Source organism: Halichoerus grypus, chromosome 15, assembly GCF_964656455.1.
Source record: "Halichoerus grypus chromosome 15, mHalGry1.hap1.1, whole genome shotgun sequence".
NCBI classification, from domain to species: domain Eukaryota; kingdom Metazoa; phylum Chordata; class Mammalia; order Carnivora; family Phocidae; genus Halichoerus; species Halichoerus grypus.
Genome location: NC_135726.1, coordinates 31,010,807 through 31,031,666, shown reverse-complemented (window position 1 = coordinate 31,031,666; position 20,860 = coordinate 31,010,807).

Below are 20,860 nucleotides of genomic sequence, written 5' to 3'. Positions count from 1 at the left end.
ACCGATAAAGATACATGTATAATTTGGGGGTACAAGTTGAACTTGTACATCTGAACAGAAGAATAATTCTTTCCAGAGGAGGGTTCGTTTTGATGTTTTAGTCTTCAAGAAAATAAGGAGTAGACATCTTGAAAGACTTTCCCTCTGGCATTATAAGCCTTTCCCCCACTTTCTTTGCAACCCCAAACCACCAAACATTCACATCTAAGTGGAGGGAATGACTTACCAGCTAATTGACACTGTTTCAGTGATGCATCTATTTTTCTATTTAACAGTCTTTTCTCCTACTCTCACTTTTCATTTCTTGCCTGAGTTCACATGGTCCATTCCTTGTCTTTTTTAATAACTGGCCAAATTATTACTATTAGTAATTCGAAGAGGGGGAAGAGAAACATAAATAAGGGAAATGAGTTTCCATGGCAACCACAGCCAGGTGAGATATTTTGAACATCCTTTCTGTGACTCTTTCATTAGCGCTCTCCTGAGAGCCTGAATCCCTGTTAACCCCTTTATGGATGGAGTGTTCTTTAGCAGATGGCTCTCAGATTGCTTGCTCACTATTGGGGATGCTGGTTTATCATTTTTAGAGTGTACTTGGATTCTGTAACCAGAAGCAACTGGTATCTATCTATCCGTGTATCTGCCTCCTGCTTAGCATGTGCCCTGTGATTCTCCAGCATCTTTCCAGGGTTCCACAGACAAGGACAATTGGCAAGTCACATTTTTTTAAAGGAGTACTAAACTAACACTTTAAAAAGCAGAATCCTCATAGTGGCAGTGTTTATTGAATCTAAACTCCATTCTCGTTGGAGAGGATGAGGCATAAGATCAAGTATCAGGAGGGACTGAGTAATGCTGTAGTAACAAATAGCCCTTGGGATGGTTAATTTTATGTGTCAATTTGGTTGGGTTAAGGTGCTCAGTTGTTTGGTCAAACACCATTCTAGATGTTGCCATCAAAGTATTTTTTAGTTATTAACATTTAAATCAGTAGACTGTGAACAAAGCAAAACACCCTCCATAATATGGGCAGGCCTATCAGCTGAAGGCGTTAGGAGAAAAGACTGAAGTATCCCAAAAAGGTTAGGAAGGAATTCTGCCTCCAGACTGCCTTCAGACTCAAGACTACAATACTGACTCCTGCCAGAATTTCCAGCCTATGGGCCTGCCTTACAAATTTCAGACTTGCCAGCCCCATTGAACCAATTCCTTAAAATAAATCTCTCTCTCATTCTGTCTCTCTCTCTCTATAGATGGATAGAGTATAGATATAGATACAGATATGCTGCTTGGAATTCTCTCCCTCTCCCTCTGTCCCTCCCCCCGCTCATGCACATGCTCTTTCTCTCTCAAATAAATAAAATCTTAAAAAAAAAAAAAAAGCAAAGAAAAGAACTGGATCTGAACACGCACCACCTGGGATTGAATTCTTGCTCTATTACTTGTTAGTTGCATGATCTTGCAAAGTTATATAATATTTCTGTGCCTCTGTTACCTTCACATGTGAATTTAGAAATAATAATAGTATTTGCTTCATAGGGTTGTTATAAGGATTAAGTGAGTTGATACACACAATGTGCATATGGACTTTCCTGACACATACTAAGCACCATATATATTGGTTATTTCTATCATTGGAAATTTTTATAATATTATTTGTTTGTTCACCAGTATATCTCTAGTTCCAAATACATAGCCTGATTATCAATAATTATCGATAGTAGCTTATCAATAATTATTCACTGATAAACAAACCTATATAACAAATAAATGAATTCGTGATTGTGGTAGACAGCTTCTAATCTGCCTCCCAGTGATCTCTGCTTCCAGGAATTTTATATCCTTGAGTGTGGCCTGGGCCTGATGACCTGCTTCTAACAAAGAATATAGCAAAAGTGGTAGGATGTCACTTCTGAGATGAGGTTACAAAAGACTGATTTTCCTCTCATTTGTTCTCTCTCTCTCTTTCTCTGCTTGCTGGCTCATTCTGATGAAGCAAGCTGCTATGTTGTGAACCATCCTATAGAGAGGCCCATGTGACTAGGAACTAAGGGCCCTCAGTCCAGTAGCCCATAAAAAACTGAATCCTCCCAACAAGTGATCTTGGAAATGGGTCCTTCTCAGTAGCCTTGAGACCACAGCAGCCCTGGCTAATAACTTGATTGAAGCCTTTTGAGAGATTTTGAGCCAGGGGAACCCAACTAGGCTGCACCTAGATTCCTGACTCATGGAAGCTGTGAGATAATAAATGTTTTGAGACCATTAAGTTTTGGGGTAATTTGTTACAGAGCAAATGATAACTGATACGATGATAAAGATAACAGTATATGATAGAATGATTTGGATATTCAAGTAGAGATTTTTTAAACCCAAGCTTCTAATAGAGGATCCATTTCCCTGGGCTCATAGACAATCACTAGCACCTCCAGAATCATCCTTTTCCCTTTGTGTCTGCATTCTCACTTCCTGCCTGACTATTGGAGGCCCATAAGCAAGGAATTCAAATCCTGACTCTCTTATTTTATTAACTGTGTGGACTTGGCCAAGTTACTCTACTGCTCAGAGCAACTTTCATCACTAATAAAATAGAAATAAGGATAGCTCTCTCACAGAATTACTATGAGAGTTACAGTGGCCAAAACCTAGATAAAACACCCAGGAGTATCTAGAACACAACGGGTATTCAATAAATGTTGGATCTTGTGCCTGATATCTAGTAGTTTAATATTTGCCACATTTTTAAAACTTCATTTATAGCTAACATCCTCTTCAGAGTTATTCTTTAGAAATCAATAGAATTCAAGTATCTTCCATTTGGAAATGAGTTCTAGTGTGGTTTCTTACCAGACAGAGAATGAAAAAAATAATAATAATTCGTCTTTGAATGCTTGTAGTTGGGCAAATGATTTATAGCATTCAAAGGGCAGCATAATTTGATGAGTATGAGGATTTTGAAAAGAAGAAGAAGAAGGAGGAGGATGAGGAGGAGGAGGGAGAGGAGGAGAAGGAGAAGAAGAAGGGGAAGAAGAAGAAAAGCTTTGGTCTACCTACCAGTTCACCAGGAAGTAGGCCTATTGTAAGGTCTGATACACAGCTGCCCTGCCTCCCAACCCCCTAGTACATGAGTCGTTGGCCATGGTGGAGAGGCAGAATGAAAACAATGCTCTGGAGACAAATCCAGTGTGTGCCTGTCTAGTGAAGGCTGGAGAGAAGATAGAACACGCGCTACTGCCCCGAGAAGGTAGCCTTAGAGAATGCAGCAGCTCCAACACTAGAACTGAGGTCATTCAGAAAAGGAAGGAAAGGCAAAAGTGTTCATTTACATTCTACCTTCCCTTGACATCAAATACCACAATTAAGAATTTGCTTTTTAATAAACACGGTCTTGAGTTGGTAAGAGCCAAAGCATCATTCACATATCATTTCCTGCACCACTCAGCTCATATTAGCAGACTTAGGAAAGCATCAACCACAAACATGTTGCTGATAGAAATTTCCTAATGCAAGCAGTCTTTATAGATTTCTGCTATTTCAATGTAGGTCTCCAAGGACCATTTGAATCCATATTAATTTCCTTTCTGGCAGTTATGCGGCTGAGTATGAACTGCACTATTTCACTTTTAATCTGTCAGTAATTTAGTAATGTGTAAACTAATTATGCACAGATATTAATGTAATCGGTTTGGGGAGCTATAAAATCAATGTGTTTTTACAGACTGCATTAAAGAGAATTGCAGTATTATAATCACATGTCAGTTACAGATAATGTTATGGAATTAAAAAACGGATGTCACCCACATTTCAGGGAGCACCCACTAACTCCATCAAATAATATGAGTATGGCCCTCACATTTTCTGGCACGGCAGAGAAAATGTTAATATCACAGCCAAACAATCTTGCTTTGCACTGATTCAGATAACATCACTGCTATGACCCTCCTTCTGCGTTTGCTCTATGTTAAATAAAAACTTGCCATTCAGAATCTCAAAAAGTGGTGCCACAGATCATCCTTCTGGGAGTCATGCCAGCGTCTCATGGTAATGGTCCCCTCAAGTGCAGTCTACACTAGTACAATTAACCAGATCATTATGCAGCTGCAAATAGGCTGGCATGAACCCAGTGGTTAAGAGGGGTTACCATAGCTTTTGTAGGATGTTTTCACTAGGCCTGTGACCCCACCCTGTGTGGCTATTTCTACAGGCAGTCTGAGACATGGTCAAATCCTTCTATAAGACTAGAGGCATCTCACTACCTTGACCCCATGGGGTTTTCTACACCAAATAGAAGGAAACTCATATCACTCTATGACAGGCCTTGAAATCCTGGAATACTACTTATGCAATCAAGTAGTTGATTGAACTTGTTGGGACAAGTTCTAGAAATTTACCTTCATATACCTGTATTGAATGGATTCCCCTAACTCCCTGCAAGTTTGTCTCTGATTCTTTGCACCCCCCGCCAAAAAAAAAAAAAAAACCTTAGGCCATTCTCCTGTGTAGCCCTAAACATCAGGGATGTCTCTGGCAGAACATGCCATTGTGTCCCTACCTGACAACACTGGAGAGCCTCAGGCCCAGCCTTGTAGCTTAAGGAGGCATCAATATAGAAGGGAAGTAGGTCTCAGATGGGAGACTGAGTTCCAGCTCTGGAACCAGAACTTTGGGCTGTGCTGAAAGACAGGTCTGGGAAAATCATGATTCTGATGTTCCCCAGATGTGTGGTTCCCTCATCACTTTGAGCCTTATTTTCCTTGTTTTCAAAACAGGATGATAATAATAGCCCTTCCTCCATGGGGGGTGAAATGAAGATGGCACAGTGTCTGGATCATAGCAAGTATTCAGTAGTAGTCACTGGCAGCAGCAGCAGCTGTGAGAGTGATCTAGTAGTATTAGTAATGCTAATGAGAACGCCAAATCGCTTTCCTAATGTAAAATGAAAGTTAACGAGATGATCTCCAAAGTCCCTCCCAGCTAGTAAATTCTGATTCCCTGAGGTGGTTCAACTAGCTGCAGAAATGCTGCATCGACCACCTACAAGGCCAAGAGGATCCTCAGAAGGAAGAAAGTGGGTCAGCCTAATCCGAGGCTCCTCCTCTAATAAAATCTTCCCACCTTCCTCCTTCACGCCCATCAATACCTCCCTCCCTCTTCATCACTAGTCCCTGCCCATCACTCTGTTTGGTCCTGTGGTCTGGCTTCTATTTAAATCCATCCTTTTTCTCAGCCTCTAATGTATTCTGGATGGTTCACATTCAATGAATGGGCTCACTCATTCACTCATTCCTCAATTATCTCTTGACACCTACTAGGGGTAGAGAAAACTCTGCAGGGAATATTGGTATGAATCAAATACTTCTCCAGCTTTCTTAGAAATAATTGCCTGCTGGCTGATACAAGTCCACAATAAATATAATTTATTGTATCAACCTTTTCTAAACCCCTCTTTGCATTAATTGGAACCTGGAATCCCTCATGTGATGCCACTTGCTCTCATATCCTTGCCAGTGGAAGTCATGTATCCCTTCACTGGCCCATGCACTGCGTGACCACATTTATACCACTTGGAAGGCATATCTATTTTAAGTTTACACATTCCACTTTTCCTCATTCAACGGATGTGTGCCAATCTCTAAGACTCACATCCACACTGATATTTTTAGAATCTGATGCAAATTTTTTTCTGCCACCCATCCTCTGTCATCATTCCCCACCATTTCAACACTTATTCAGCTGTCTTACTTATGTGTTTGGCCTCACCATGACTCAAATCCAATGAAGGTCAACCACAAGCCACAAGGGTCAACTACTGGCCTGACAACATTGGTCATCATTAAATGAGATGATATATGTAAACTACAAAGAACAGTACCTGACAGATAGTAACATTCAGCACTTTCAGTGCTCCAGCTTTTTGTTATTCAGCAAAATAGCTACCACGTCCGCCAGGAACTCATTCACAAACCACTTCCGGGGAATATTTTTGGAGACAGTATTTGTTTCCTGTCCTAAAAACAGAGGACTGATGTTCAGAAGGAGGACATTGGTGGTAACTGTCCATAATCATTAACATCCCATTATAGAAATCAAACACCACTCACAAAGTCAAGAAAACAGATTAGAGTTTCATCATTTGCACATTTAACTTTTGTGAAATCAAGGTGAGGTACCTGGCTAAACATCCAAAAATGGAAATGAAAAAAAAAAAAAAAAGCCAGAAACAGAGTATGCAAAAATACTGTAAAAATATATTTTGCATGAGAAATCTTCATTTTATAATGAACATTAACATATATATCAATTATTTGTATACACATGATATTACACAGGGCTACGAACACAGAAGCACAAAAGCTGTTCCTTATGAGTCATTTAGGGGATTTGCTAGGGTCATTCTGATCACGCCCTATTACTACTTTACAATATAATTCATGTGAAAGATACTGTCCCATCATAATTCGTTTTATAATGACATTTGAGCATGTTAGTGAAAGCCAATAAAGGAGTTCAGGCCAGGCCCCAGTCTACCAGAGGTGGGCATTATCCATAAGCAGCCTTCTCTCACTCCCCAAGGATCCCAGGAAATCAAGGTTCTTAATTGACTTCATTGCCTTTTCTCAAACTGTGTGTAATGAGACCCCATGCATCATCAGCAATGTGCTGACAGATGTCCCTACCCTGAGATGACTGGTCTCCTCTTTTCCTCCCTACCCTGGCTTCTTCAGGGGAAACTGAGGGTCCATCATATCCATTCAAACTTGACTCCTTGATCCTTTTCTCCAGCTAACCTCCTGGCTGCCGAAAGGCAGCTGATATCAAGACTCCCTAGTTATTTCTCTTTTTTACAACAACCATGAAGTCTAGTCCTAAAAATAATTATCAATAATAAATGTATACAGACAGTGGTCTTCATATCCTGCACCAAAGGAAATTAGGGCAATGGCTTTTTCATCCTATTGAGAATACCTCCCAAGATAGCTTTTTCTTTGCCAAGATAGTAAGAAAAATTAGCCCTGGAGAATTCTGTGCTACGATTGTCAGGACACGGATTATTGAGAAAGGAATTAGAATCATCATCTCTGGCAGAGGAAATTTGAGAAGCTGAGGGGATTTGTGGGCAATGAGGACTTTTATGGTGAATGATCTGGGTTGTAGCTTCGGGTCTTAGCCCTGCTCCACTGGTGGAGAGTTTTATAAACCTTAGATTTTTATCAAAAGTAACTCACACCCTATTGAAAAAGGTACATCTGAATTTTCCATATATGAGGAAGACAAGCAATTCAGACACTTAGAAGGCCCTGGATGAGCTGTATCTTGGGCAAACCAGGGATACCACAGAACACTGAATTTGGAGTCAGCAGACCTGGGTTCAAATCCTGTGTCACTTTGTAGATACTGACCTGTGCTCTCTAATATAGTAGCAACCAGGCACATGCGCCTTTTCAAACTTAAATTTAAGTTAGTTAAAATTAAATACAATTAGGGGCACCTGGGTGGCTCAGTCAGTTCAGCATCTGACTTCGGCTCAGGTCATGATTCTAGGGTCCTGGGACTGAGCCCCACACTGGGCTCCCTGCTCAGAGGGGAGTCTGCTTCTCCCTCTGCCTCTCTGCCCCTCCTGCTCGTGCTCTCTCTCTCTCTCTCAAATAAATAAATAAAATAAAATCTTAAAAAAAATTAAATACAATTAAAAATCTAGGTCCTTAGTCACACTAACCATATTTCCAGTGCTCCAGAGCCCTGTGTGCCTAGGGGCTACTGCTTACGCAGTACAGCTGCAGACCCAAGGCAAATCAGCTTCCCAAGCCCCGGTTTTCTCCTCTGTTAAACAAAGAAAAAAAGTAAGATCTGTCCTGTTTACCTCCCAGGTGTGTTCTAAGATAATGAATATGAATGCACTTAAGAAATTATAAACATTTTATAAAAGATGAATGATTAGGGGCAAAGCAATTAATTTAGTGTTTTGAGCTTTTGAGCTTGAGTTAGGTAGAGGAAACCCCACATTCTTATTTAAATCACTTTGTGGATTTTAAAAAAAAAATCTATGTGTTTATCTAGTTTTGCAGAGTTGCTCCCATTAGAAATATAGGAACAGGTCAAACTATGTCTAGATAATCCCTAGTCTTAATGTCTTGGTCTCCAGATTAGTCCTAGTGTTTTCACTGGATTTTGAATTACAAACAATTCGTAACTTCACAATTTACATGAGGCCCAGGAAGCACACACAGAGGATTCTATGGGACAGGCTAGGGTGATGGTGGCTTATTCAGAAGAAACCTTGGTGGCTAGTTTGTCTATGGGGACATCAACAGGGAAGTGGCATTTCTTGGCCTCTCCCTAATTACTAAGGAAACAATGGGAACCCTGCTGCATTTGGGATTTATGTTCATTTACCTTATGAATTTCCTCAGAAAACACATGCTTATTTCTCCACCTTAGCTGCATTTGAAAATACCCATTTGAATTCTGCAGGCAAGAAATAGATCTTCATTTTTCGCTTCATGGCCATTGGTGTCTGGAAGAGTGTAACTCGTCTCAAGAAATGAGTGAAGGGAGGAATATAGTGAGGGAAAGATTGCTGGGGAAAGAATGGGGAAAATTTTCCAGAAGCTGAGACGCACCAGGCAAGAACAACTGAAAATCCCCTCTAACTTTAAGAGAGAAGGGATAAGGATTCTATAACCAGAGCAAGGCAGGCAGAGCAGGGATAACTGTCTTGGTTGTATACACCTAGATCCCCATCCCCACCACCATCATCATCATCATCTTCAAGCCTTGCATTGACACTAGATCTGTAGGTTTCAAAGTGCTTTCACATGCATGCACACCTTTGAACACTGTAATAACTCACATGTAAAGTACAATGGACCCCCATGGTTTTTGCCTGCTTATCATCCACTCTTCCTGACTCTGGTAATACCACCATAATTTAATCTGGAAAACCATCTCTCTCTCTCAGTTTCAGTCTATGTGTCTCAAGTGGGGCTGATCCTACCCTGGATCCAAGTGTGGGTACACCCCCAGGCCCTGACTCACCAGTATATTACATCCACCAACCACAGTGATTAGTCCAGGGACAAGTACATGACCCATGTCTGTCCAGTGAAACAATCCTGGGACTTTGGTTGAGACTATTAGGAAAGAGAAACCTTTGGGGGCCACTAAGCTTGGAGGATGAAGTCTGCAGCTTCTCCAGCCTTCGCCTGGTGAGAGCTTCCCCGAGAATAAACTTGACCCCAAGGAAAACACAGCCAAAAGCTGGAAAGAGAATGAGACTGAGTCCTAAGGACATGATTGTGATCCTTCGATTCATACCTGTGCAAGATCATGCTACCTCGGAAAAAAAAAATAATAAAAATAAATAAAGATCATGCTACCCTGGGACATGTTTGTTTGAGCCAGTTTGAGTTGAGTTTCTGTTACTGTCGAAGAGGTCTAGCTAATGCAGCTGAAGAGATTAAGACTCACTTTTCATGGATTAGAAAACTGTGGCTCAGGACAGCATCCACTCAACCATAATCAGGACCATCCCATTGTTTCTGAATGTGGAGTTTCTGAAGAACTGTAGAATCCAGTTAGCAGGAAAGATGGGAAGAAAGGGTTGGCAGGCTGTAGCTCCAAAGAATGTTTAAGGGTCTCATTAAAACGAAAGCGAAATGAGAAAGAACAGAGCCATGCTTATGGCATTACAAGTCTTTTGGGAGAGTAGAAATGCTGAAGTTTACAAATGCATAAGAGGCAGCAGGTAACTACAGTTTACTAAAGAAACAGTGTTTGAAAATAGAATGGGATTTAGCAATAGTAGGATATACATTGTCTGGGAGAAAACCATGGCATGTACCCACTCTCATTATTTTGTAAGTACAAATACACATATACAATATTTCAAAAATATATAAAAGTACCTCCCCATATCCAAATATAATGGATATCTCCAAGGACAGCATTCATACAGTGATAATTCCAGTGGGTGAAATTTGTGTATTAAGGTGATGGTTCTCAAAATGCCATCCCTAGATAAGAATCATTAATATCCCAGAAATTCTTGGGTCCTACCCCAGACCTACTGAACCCCAAATTCTGTAGTGGGGCTCACAAACATGTGGTCTAGTAAGCCCTCTAGATGATTCCAATGCATGCTGAAGCCTGAGAACCACTGTAGTAAGATACCTGAGCACATACATGTTCATATGTATGCTTTGTATAACTTTTTTTTCAATACTTAACCCACCTCCTATTCTGGAAGCCTTGCTAGAGTGAAATGAGCATCACTTGTTTGAATCTAACCCAGAGAAGGAAGTACAGATTTGGGTCCCTTGAGGGCTTTCTGCTTTGAGGAGTCCTTTAGAGTCATAGAGACAATGACCCTCAAGATGGTTTGGAATGTGGTCAATTTTCAACTTCTGTCTTAGTTATTATACTCATGTGGTAGGCTGAATTCTAAAGATAGGCTCTACCCCTCCCAGCCCCACCAAGATTTCCCATGTCTTGGTTATATAATCAGATGCTACTCTAGGTTGCTGTGAAGGGATGGTGTGGATGTCACCAAAGTCCCAAATCAGTCCACCTTAAGGTGGGGAAGTTTTCCAGGTGGCCCTGAGCCCATCACGGAAGTGCCCTTTCTCTAGTTGGAGGCTGGGAGAAAAGTCAGAGAGATTTGAGGTATAGGAAGGTCTCACCACGCCATTGCTCACTTTGAAGGTGGAAAGGGCTAAGTGAGAATGAATGTGGGCAGCCTCTAGAAGCTGAGAGAGTCCCCAGCCTGATAGCCAACACGGAAGTCCTCCCACCACAAGAAACTGAATTCGTCCAACAACATCAAAGAGCTTGGAAGTGGAATTTCTCTCCAGAGCCTGCCGACGAGGACTCAGCTTGGACAAGACCTTGATTTTAGCCTTTCTTCGCTCTGAATAGAGAACCCAATCATGCTATGTTAGATTTCTGGCCTATAGAACTGTGGGCCAATAAATGGGTGTTGTTTTAAGCTGCTAAATTTGTGACAATTTATACACAGCAACAGGAAATGAATACAACATGAAAAGGAATTGGCAGCTGGAATATGAGATTCAAGCATTTGGAGTTATCTGGGATCTGATCATTCAGAAATGCGTAAATAAGACAGTTAAAGTGGTAGAGGGTGGAGAGAGCATGTGGGGAAAAAATCAGCCCAGTGAAGAAGAAAAAGCACATTGGAAGGAAGAGGAAACCTGGCTGATGTATAAATAGGGGAAACAAAGGAAGTCACTGACAACCAAAGTGAGGACAGAAGATTCCATGGAAGGTGATGGAAAACGGAAGAGGTCCGTGCTGCAGAATGGTAGGGGATTTCATGGCAGTATTATTACACAGAAGCATGTTTACACAGAATTTCACAATTCAAAGGCATTGTAGAGATCAGATAATTTATCCTTCATTTTTTTTTAGATGAAGATGTAGAGACAGGAAGAATACATGAACTGACCAAGGTTATGGAGCTAATTAAGTCAAGACCAGAACTCACATCTTCTGATGCCTGTTATTATTCTGCAGGACCCTGTCAGCACTGGAGTCTGCCCTTCCCTAAAGGCAAAGAAATATCTCGTGTAGCCCCTAAGAAGAGAGCAGAAGCCTGTACTAAACAGCTGGACTGTTGGTACTCCAGCTTTGTGACATTAATCCAAGGCAAGATATGATGACTTTTGTTCTCTGGCCATCTAGGAAGCCCATCACTTTGTCACCAAGCCAAATGAAATTAGCACACAGGGCATGCTCTTCCAGAGAGCCTCAAACCTGATTAACAGGTTCGAAACTGGGGCCTGGGGAGCAAGACAGATGAGGTTGGGAAGCTTGTGCCCAGCAACAAAAGGATTAAGAGGGACCAAATGGTGGGGACAGAGAGAGATCTGTGAGGTGCCCAGACTGAGATGCCCTTCCTAGCACACACACCGGAGATCCAGCCCTGCTAAGCTGCTCCTCATCGATGTGGTTTTGTTTATTAAATAAATGGTGGTTTATTAACCTCATAACCACCGTCTCCCCCCCGCCCCCCTGAGAAACTAAACAGAATATTCTGCCCGGTGCAAAAGATCCTTCTGCTCACATTGGAAGAGAAGTTACCCACGGGCTGGTATCTGTTTCCGTGGAAACCAAAAATAAATATTGATACGGCGTTAATGGTCTGTGTCTCACTTAAGCTCCATTAAACTTCGAGCACTTGCAAGAAAACAGCCCATTGATGGCCTAGCTGAGAGAGAAGGAAGAGGCTTTATAAAAAGCAACAGTGTGGAAGGCACAGGGGGTGCAAGCAGGATTTCTGAGCGCTTCTCAGCCAGGGAGCTCTTTATGGAATTCTTCCAGCCAGGGAGCCCTACTTCCGTGCGCTCCACGTGGCTGGTTAAGATGCTAGCCCTGCTTGGACAGGGTTTTTGTGAACCTGTCCTTTTTATAAAGAATCATTGTGTGTTTTGGAAAGCTTATCTGCAGACAACAACATTTTCCAGGAACCCACATGCCCAAAGCACAGTGAACAAATGAACTGAGCATCCAAATTAGAATATTTCTTTCTGTACCACGTTTCCCAAAGCAATTCAAGTGCAGACAACTGAGGTCAGTATTGTTGCCTTTTATAAGTATAATCCTGCTTTTAGGAGCAAAGTATTTGATTTATTGCATGAAAGTATTTTATGGCTTTAAGCACTGCTGCTCCTTGGACTAAGGAACATCACAGCCTGCTTAATTTACACAAGGGATGTTAGGACTATTTAATGGCATGTAAACATTTTATAAGGCAAGTTCAAATTGCAGGCGATATTTAATATACTTTAGCAAAATGGACCACAAATGGATTCTAGTTCTTATTTATTGGCCCGATCTTTCTTATGGCATCAAAAGTGAATCGAGTTTTAAAAGGTGTTAAGAGTTTTCAGTACAGTTCGTGACACTGGGCACAATCGGTAAGTCTGCATAAAACAAGCAGCATGTGAATTAATTCCAGAACCCGGGTAACCGCGAGCCCCCCAATCAGACTTTATCGTTCGGCTTCTGGGGCTCAGGCAATGGGAGCTCCTGGGCCCTCAGCCCCTAGCGGAGTGCAAAGCCCAGTGCGCTGCCGGGATGAACACGGGGAAGGAAGAGGGTCCAGAAAGGGTGGTTTCTTGGCATGAAAAAGCACTAGTGGGAAAATCCCTGACTAGCAAAATGCAGATTTAGGGAGTGTCCTTGAGCTAGATCTGAGGGTCCCAGTTGGTCATGAGGGTGCACAATAATATGTGTGATCAACTTCCAAAGTCTCTGAGGAGTGGATCTAGGAGTTTTGCCTTTCTAGAATTTCTTTAGGGAACACTCTTCATCTCCTACTTCTTACCAGGGGCCATGTGCTAAGGTGGGGCTGACACCACCTTTTCTGTCCAGGGTTATGTGAGGAACTCGGCATGCTGGCCGACAATTCAGGGCAGGCACGTGACCCAAGCTGGGTCAGTCTAAGCCTCATGCAGACTGGGGCTCTGGCTCTGGAGGAGGGGGCCACTGGCCTCTTGGTGTGAAGAGACCACCACCAACGAAGCCACCTCACAGAAGAGCAGTGCCAAGATGGATTTCACTGAGGTGGACCCCGTTCCGTACCTGGATTCAGTTATGCTGGACCTTACCTTGACTCCCTGTCTCAGAGCCAATAAATTTCATTTTTGACTTTTTAAAATATGTGTTTCATCAGGATGTGTCAGGTATCCTGCAGAGTGTTAGAACTAGAACGGCTTGCAGTTGGGAAAAGGGATGGGAGAACTAGTTTTCACATCCCTGGGGTTTAATCAAATAAGGGCCTTATTCTAGGAGAGGCCACACAGCGCCCCACATTCCTGAGATGTTTCCAGTGAGGATCCTCGCAAAAGAAGTCAGCATGGACGTCTCTCTTAGGGCAGATAGCTCGGGTTCCATTTCTAGCTCCCTTCTCCCTAGCTTCTTCTGGATTCTCTTTCTGGTTCAGACACTGATCCTCATTGAGGAAAGCCATTAATCTTCCTGGGCTCTGTCATTTCAACGAGTGTAAACCTTATGCCAACTAATATCCACTTGCATTTTTTTTTTCCCCAAAACGTTTTCACACTCAAATTTCAGGATAGCCCTGTGAGGGAGATAATCTCACTGCCATTTTACAGACACAGGGAGATGAAGCGGTCTCCCAAAGTCACCACGCTGGCTGATCGTGAAGCTGGTTCCTTCCTCTCCAGCCCTGGCTGAGGATATCCCACTAACTGCTCATTTCCGGCCCCCCTTTGCCAAGTAATTCCCCCTGGCCTCCTTGTTTCTTCCCCGCCCGTCATGACAACCTCGAGCATTAGATCTCATCCTCCCTATGTTAGAGCTGTAGAAATTGAAGCAGAGAAGTTAGAGTGAACCACTCAGGTCTTCAATGGAAGGATGTGTACCCAGGATTTGTTCGGGACCACAGAAGTCATTCTGCCTACTTTGTCATTGCTGGGGAGGTGGATGGGTTGACAGGACAAAGTCACTGTAATTTTGCCTCGGCTGGTCATTCATGAACATACCACAAATTGTTCTTGAGTGTCATCTCTGTGCCACATGCGTAGAAGCAAGGCCGATGTGGGGAAGATGGGCAATAAATCAGTAATTATGGCGCATCCTGGTAAGTCATGAGGGAAAATGATGAGATCCTATAGGAGCCTGTGGGAGAACCAAGAACATTGCCAAAGGCGTGTATAGGCAGAAGGTACTGGAGAGGAAGGCAGAAGGTACTGGAGAGGAAGGCAGAAAAGGCCAATCAGAGGAAGTGTCATTTAAGGTAAGACTTAGAGGACTGTGTGGGATCTAAACCAATAAAAGGATTCTAAAGGCCCTCAATAGGTGTATTTTTTTTCTCGGTGTAGTTTTAAAAGTCCAAAGTAACACATCACACACAGCTCTTCCCCCATTTAGACTTTTTTTTTTTTAAGATTTTATCTATTTATTCATAAGAGACAGAGAGAGAGAGAGAGAGAGGCAGAGGGAGAAGCAGGCTCCCCAATGAGCAGGGAGCCCGATGCGGGACTCGATCCCAGGACCCTGGGATCATGACCTGAGCCGAAGGCAGACGCTTAACCATCTGAGCCACCCAGGCGACCCCCCATTTAGACTTTCTTCTTATATTTGCTCCCTGGGCTTCAGGAAACCCTTTGATGTCTGGCTGCACAGGGCCCTGCCTTGGGGGGGCCTGCCTGGGGCCGGACCATATTTCATCCAAAACAGGGATTCAAAATAGGAGACCATTACCAGTCATGTAATTAACGCTGCTGAAGACATACTGCTTATGAAAAGGAAAATGCTAGTACTGATTATGAAATTTATGAGGTGCTTACATCTAGTGGATTGGAGTGAATTATCTAGTTCCACCGATGCTCTGACCCATTTAAAATGAGAACAGAAGAGGGCAATCTGTTTGCCTCTCAACACCCTCAGAGAAGGTAAAAGGGGTAATTTATATCTGTGTATCTGGCCGCTTATTCAGCCTTGTATTAGATAATGAGTTTGTATTTACATCTGGAAACCTCGCCCGGTCAGGAGATGATACGCCACAGGGGAAAGCAGGATGATTTTCACATATGTCCTTCCTCTTTCTGGGTGCCTGCGCCCAGGGAGAAAATTCATTTTGCTCATGAAAGCCTGTCTGATGTGGGATGTGCGGGGGCAGGAGTGAAGAGGCCTGTGATTTCTCATTCTGTGCCTTCCTGAGTTCCACGATCACACGTTCTCGATCGGTGGGAAGAGATACGGGAGTCGAGAGGCATGGGCTCTTTGTGAGGTTCTCGGCACCAGGCGTCCCCAGACAGGCGTCCTGTGGTCCTGGGGTCCAGGAGGCTGGCATACTTGTAGCTTTGCCAGCTGTGTAGATGATTCTTTCCAGGATCCATCGTCAATATATTGTGTGGGGCATATTTACGGACTCTGCCATTATAAAGGTCAATTTCATCACCAAACCCCTCTCTACATTCCAAATTTAAAACAAAGACTCAAAACCTTGACACCCAATTCATTTTTTAAAATATAAAATAAAATCTTACAAAACATTGAAAAATCAAGTTCTCCCTAAAGAAATTGGTAAAACATTTTCCTGAGGTGCTGTCAGCTAAGGGAAAGTTTTCATTTCCATCTGGGCGAAGAGTCTCACTAGAGTTCTCAACTGAGGATGAGTTTTGTGTCCCCCAGGGGGACCTCTAGCCATGTCTGGAACAGTTTTGATGGTCACAAGAGGGGATGCTAATGGCATCTAGTAGGTAGAGGTCAGGGATGTTGTGAAGCGTCCCACAATGCACAGGACAGTCCTTGCCCCAACAAAGAATTATCTGGGCCAACATGATAATGGTGCAAAGATTGAGAAGCCCTGCATTAGAGGTACACAGGGTTAAAGAATGCTCCCAACCATTAGCCACTTGGATTCTACTGGATGAACATCAGCCAAATGAACATTTCCAAAGAATTAATAACATTTCAATATAGTATTAGGGGCCATACCTGTCAGAAGGGAGATACAACAGCACAAGGACAATGGGACATCGGAGCAGAGATACATCGCTGGGGGTCTGGAAGGATTCGGTCGGGGCTGAGAGGGGGCCCCTGCATGTCATGTTTAGAAAAGCCCTGGTGCACTCTGAGGACCATTTTTAGGGGGTATAGGAGGCAGAGACCAGAGTGCAATGACCTGAATGTAGAACAGCACACAAGGACGAGTATTTTCTCAGGAAGTAGTTGGCCAAAAAAAAAAAAAAAAATGCAGTTTTTAATTTTTTTGTATATGGATTATTTACCTAATCAATAAATGCATTATAAAAGTAACATAACAGCAAACGTATGTTGAGCAATAATGTATTAAGTCAGAAGTTGTGGTGAGCTCTTCACACTCAGTCCTGACTACAGTGTTCTTTATTGCCCCATCTCACAGGTAAGGAACCTGAGACAGGGACATTGCAGAGAGAACCCAAAATCACACGGCTGCTGAGTGTTAGCTCCGAACTGGTTTGTTGTCAGGAAATCCCATGTTCTTACTGACTGCTTTCCTAGGAATAAAATTGCTTTGTGTAGAACCAGAGAGAGTGGGGCGAAGGCTCCAATTCTTGCTAATGAAAAGGTACCTGCTCCACAGTCTGGGCGGTTACACGCATAGGCATGAAGTACCTTGATGAAGAGAAAAGGAAGAAGCTGACACAACCCCAGTAAGCTTTTCCTCAGACCCAAGGGAAACTCACTCAGAAGCTGCTGAGAATTACCCCTCCACCCATTCATTGAATCTCATGCAGCCTTTCCCAGTAAATCATTAACACTTAAGTGTCCATCTAAAGATGAAATTTTGGTCACATTCATTGAAATGGTACCAGTTATGCAGATAGGAAGGCTGCATCATCCTGAAGGTGATTCCAGGGCAAATCTGAACAAAAAAAAAATTTTTTTTAAAGTACAGTATGGGGCACCTGGGTGGCTCAGTTGGTTAAGGAGCAAACTCTTGATTTTGGCTCCGGTCATGATCTCGGGGTCCTGGGATGGAGCCTGGCATCAGTCGAGCTCCATACTCAGTGGGGAGTCTGCTTGAGGATTCTCTCTCTCCCTCTTCCTCTGCCCCTCCCTCGCTCACATTCTCTTTCTCTCTGTCTCCCAAATAAATAAATCTTTATTTATTATTTATTTATTTATTTGGATTTTATTTATTTGTCAGACAGAGAGAGACAGAGGCAGGCAGAGGGAGAAGCAGACTCCCTGCTGAGCAAGGAGCCTGATGTGGGACTCCATCCCAGGACCCTAGGATCATGACCTGAGCCGAACACAGAGGCTTAACTGACTGAGCCACCCAGGCGTCCCTAAATAAATCTTTAAAAAAAGTATAGTAAAAGCATCAGCAATGTCTTAATGTTGAACAAGATCAAAACTCAAAGTAATCTGAAGCTGGCCTGCAACCCTAACCCCATCAGGGCTTATAAGCTGAACATCTACTAGTGCTTTTCCATTCAATCCATATGACAGCCCTAGAGGGTAGGGGGCATGGCTCTCATTTTGCAGATGAAGAAACAGAAATGATGGTAGGTTAAGAGAGCTGCTCCCAGTCACAGGCAGGGCCAGACAGGAGTCAGAATGTAAGACTTCTGACCCCGAGTTAATTGGGATTTCTCTTACAGCACTCTTGACCCTTAGTTAGGTGGATATCTATTTATTTAATCCATCAAAAGTAACAGGGCCACTGTATCTGGTCCCATGGGGTAAGATGTAGAAATAAAGTTAGAGCGGAAAGAAAACATGCCCCATGGTCAGGAACAGAATCCTGGAGTTCACTGGACTCGAGTCTGAACTCTGACTCTACCACCTGCTAGATGTGGGGAGGGGTCACCACACTGAGAGTCATATCAACTCTCTGAGTCCTTGTCTCCTCATCTGGAAATTAAAGAAAAATAACCATATCACTCCACAAGGCTGTCGCAAGTGTGAAATTACTTGATGGTGATGTGTGCAAAATTGTACTATGCCTGATTCAGAGCAAGAATCCATTGAATGACAGTTATGATATTATTCATATTATAAATTGCTTACTATAACCACCTTTTCTACAGGTGAATACTCAAATAAGCCATAGGAGGTAGGTATGAAATCCAAATGTTGCAGGAGGCCCTGTGTGATACGATGGGGATTGGTAAGGACTATGAGAATACAGAAAGTGCATACCCTATCTAAAAGCTTTAAAGTAATAAATAATAATAATAATAATAAAGGCTTCTGGACACACACAATATATTTGTGGGTTGTGTTGTTCACAAGCCACCAGTTTATAAATGCCATTCAAATCCAATCCCCATTGGAATTATAAGGAAAGAAAGGCCCAACAAAAGGAAGAGAATTAATGGTGGAGTCATTCCTACCACTTCTACACATTCTTCTCTGGCCCTCTCATGAGATTATGAAATCGCAGATAGTCATTCATATTTCCTTCTTTAAAACCAAAGGGGGTGGGGGAGGACTCCACACAATTAACCCAAAGTGATAAGCAGAGTGGTTGGGAGCAACTGAGGAAGAATCCTAAGAAAGTGAGTTTTTCATGAAACTTTTTTTTCTCCTTTTAGGGAACAGATTTCTGTTCCCTTTGAGTATAAGTATCACAAAAGTTTAGAGGACAGACCCCTGCCCCCCCCCCCATTAACCGCCTTGCTGGCATTAAAGATGAAGTGGGAATGAAATATATAATTTCAAAATCAGAAAAACACATGATTTCATTAGTGCCATATTCAGGGGTTCTCACCTACGTCTCAGAAGACTGAGGTATTGATCTGACTATGAAGCTGGGACAATAAAACAATGCTCTATTGACTGCCCCTGCAGGGTTGCCTAATATCATTTATTGAAGTAAGTTGAATAGCAGAGGGAAAGCGTTGCCCCAGTAATAAGTGGTAATTGCCAGGAAGTGAGGCATTGCGGTCCTCATTGACCCCTGCATCCTGATATTTTGATGGATTCTATGTAACTCCATTAGGATTGGCATTGTAATATTACACCAGCTCAGCTGTAGAACAACAGACCTCCGTTTGGATCATTGATTTTTGATTATACAGCTCCTCAGCATACCCCACAAGCAATTCCCATTGTTGGGGCTGGGGTATTGGAGCTGATAGGGGTAACAGATGGAACAGTCCATAACTTCCAGTTACTCCCATAGTACTGTGAAAGAGCTGCCTCCTCCAGGAGCCTGGACAAGGAGACAATCAATCACAACATCCACCTTATTAGTGGATGGAGTTAGCTCGGCTTCCATATTGTGTCCACAAGGAGGATGGCACAATTAGGCACATTTTTTGGAACTTAAACTTCTTAAGGTATGGATTAAAATTGGCTGAACGTGCAGTTTTTTATATAACTCCATGATTGTTTCACCCGTGTTCTTGAAAGTTCCAGAAGACATGCTTCCATTTCTCTGTCTGAACATTTATTCCTTCACTCATTCAAACCATGCTACTTAGAGTCCATGAATCAGTGTCCCTTCTGGTTTGTTATTCTTGGGAGAGGCGGTCAGTACTCAGATGGGCTCTCAAAGCCTGTCTCCATGACTGCAGAACTCTGGATAGTCCTTTCTGTTGTATGTGATTTTGATCATGTGGCTGCACAAACATGAGATTAGGTTGTGAGAAAAAATGGAGTTAAAAAATCTAAGTGATATGATAAAAGCCTCCTAGGGAAAAATTTTGAACAAAAGCAATGATTATTCTCATTGTGAATGATGTTTGATAACTATCCTTTGATAGGAGAAAGTCTGACTACCCCACAGCCTCCATTAACTCATTTAGAAGTTGAGATTGGGCTCCCTTCTCTGAGTGATGATATTCCATAGCATGTCATGGCTGAGTGTTTCAGAGTCTGTGTTGTCTTCAACTCCCATGATGCATTTCTACTTGTTTCTTCAAAAATGAGGATAATGTTGGGCATACGGTAGGTCTAAGAACCAAAAGGTTTTCTTGGGCAAATAGGGGTTTTGATATCTGGCATCAAACCTTGGCAAACTCTACAATCTTTTAAGAGAATCATGGGTCAGAGAAGGCTGGATACTGCTCAGAAGAAGGTCCACAGGTATCTGTGGACAAGGCTGAAAATGGCAGAAGAGAAAGAGGGAAGCCCTCTCCGCCTCGGCCCAGTCTCCACGGAGGCTTCACTCTTGTCACACTGACTATTTTCATGCTTCCTGATTTTGCTCATGTGGTTCCCTCTTGTAGAATGCCTTCTTTTCTCTAGAAAAATACTCACTTGTCAATGCCCAGAAGTTCTTCTCTCCTTACCCTTGGGCAAAATATCTATGGTCTTCAGTCTTATCCATGACCCTTTCTGCAGGTGAAGACAACTCACTCATGTGACTTGGGCTTCACCAACA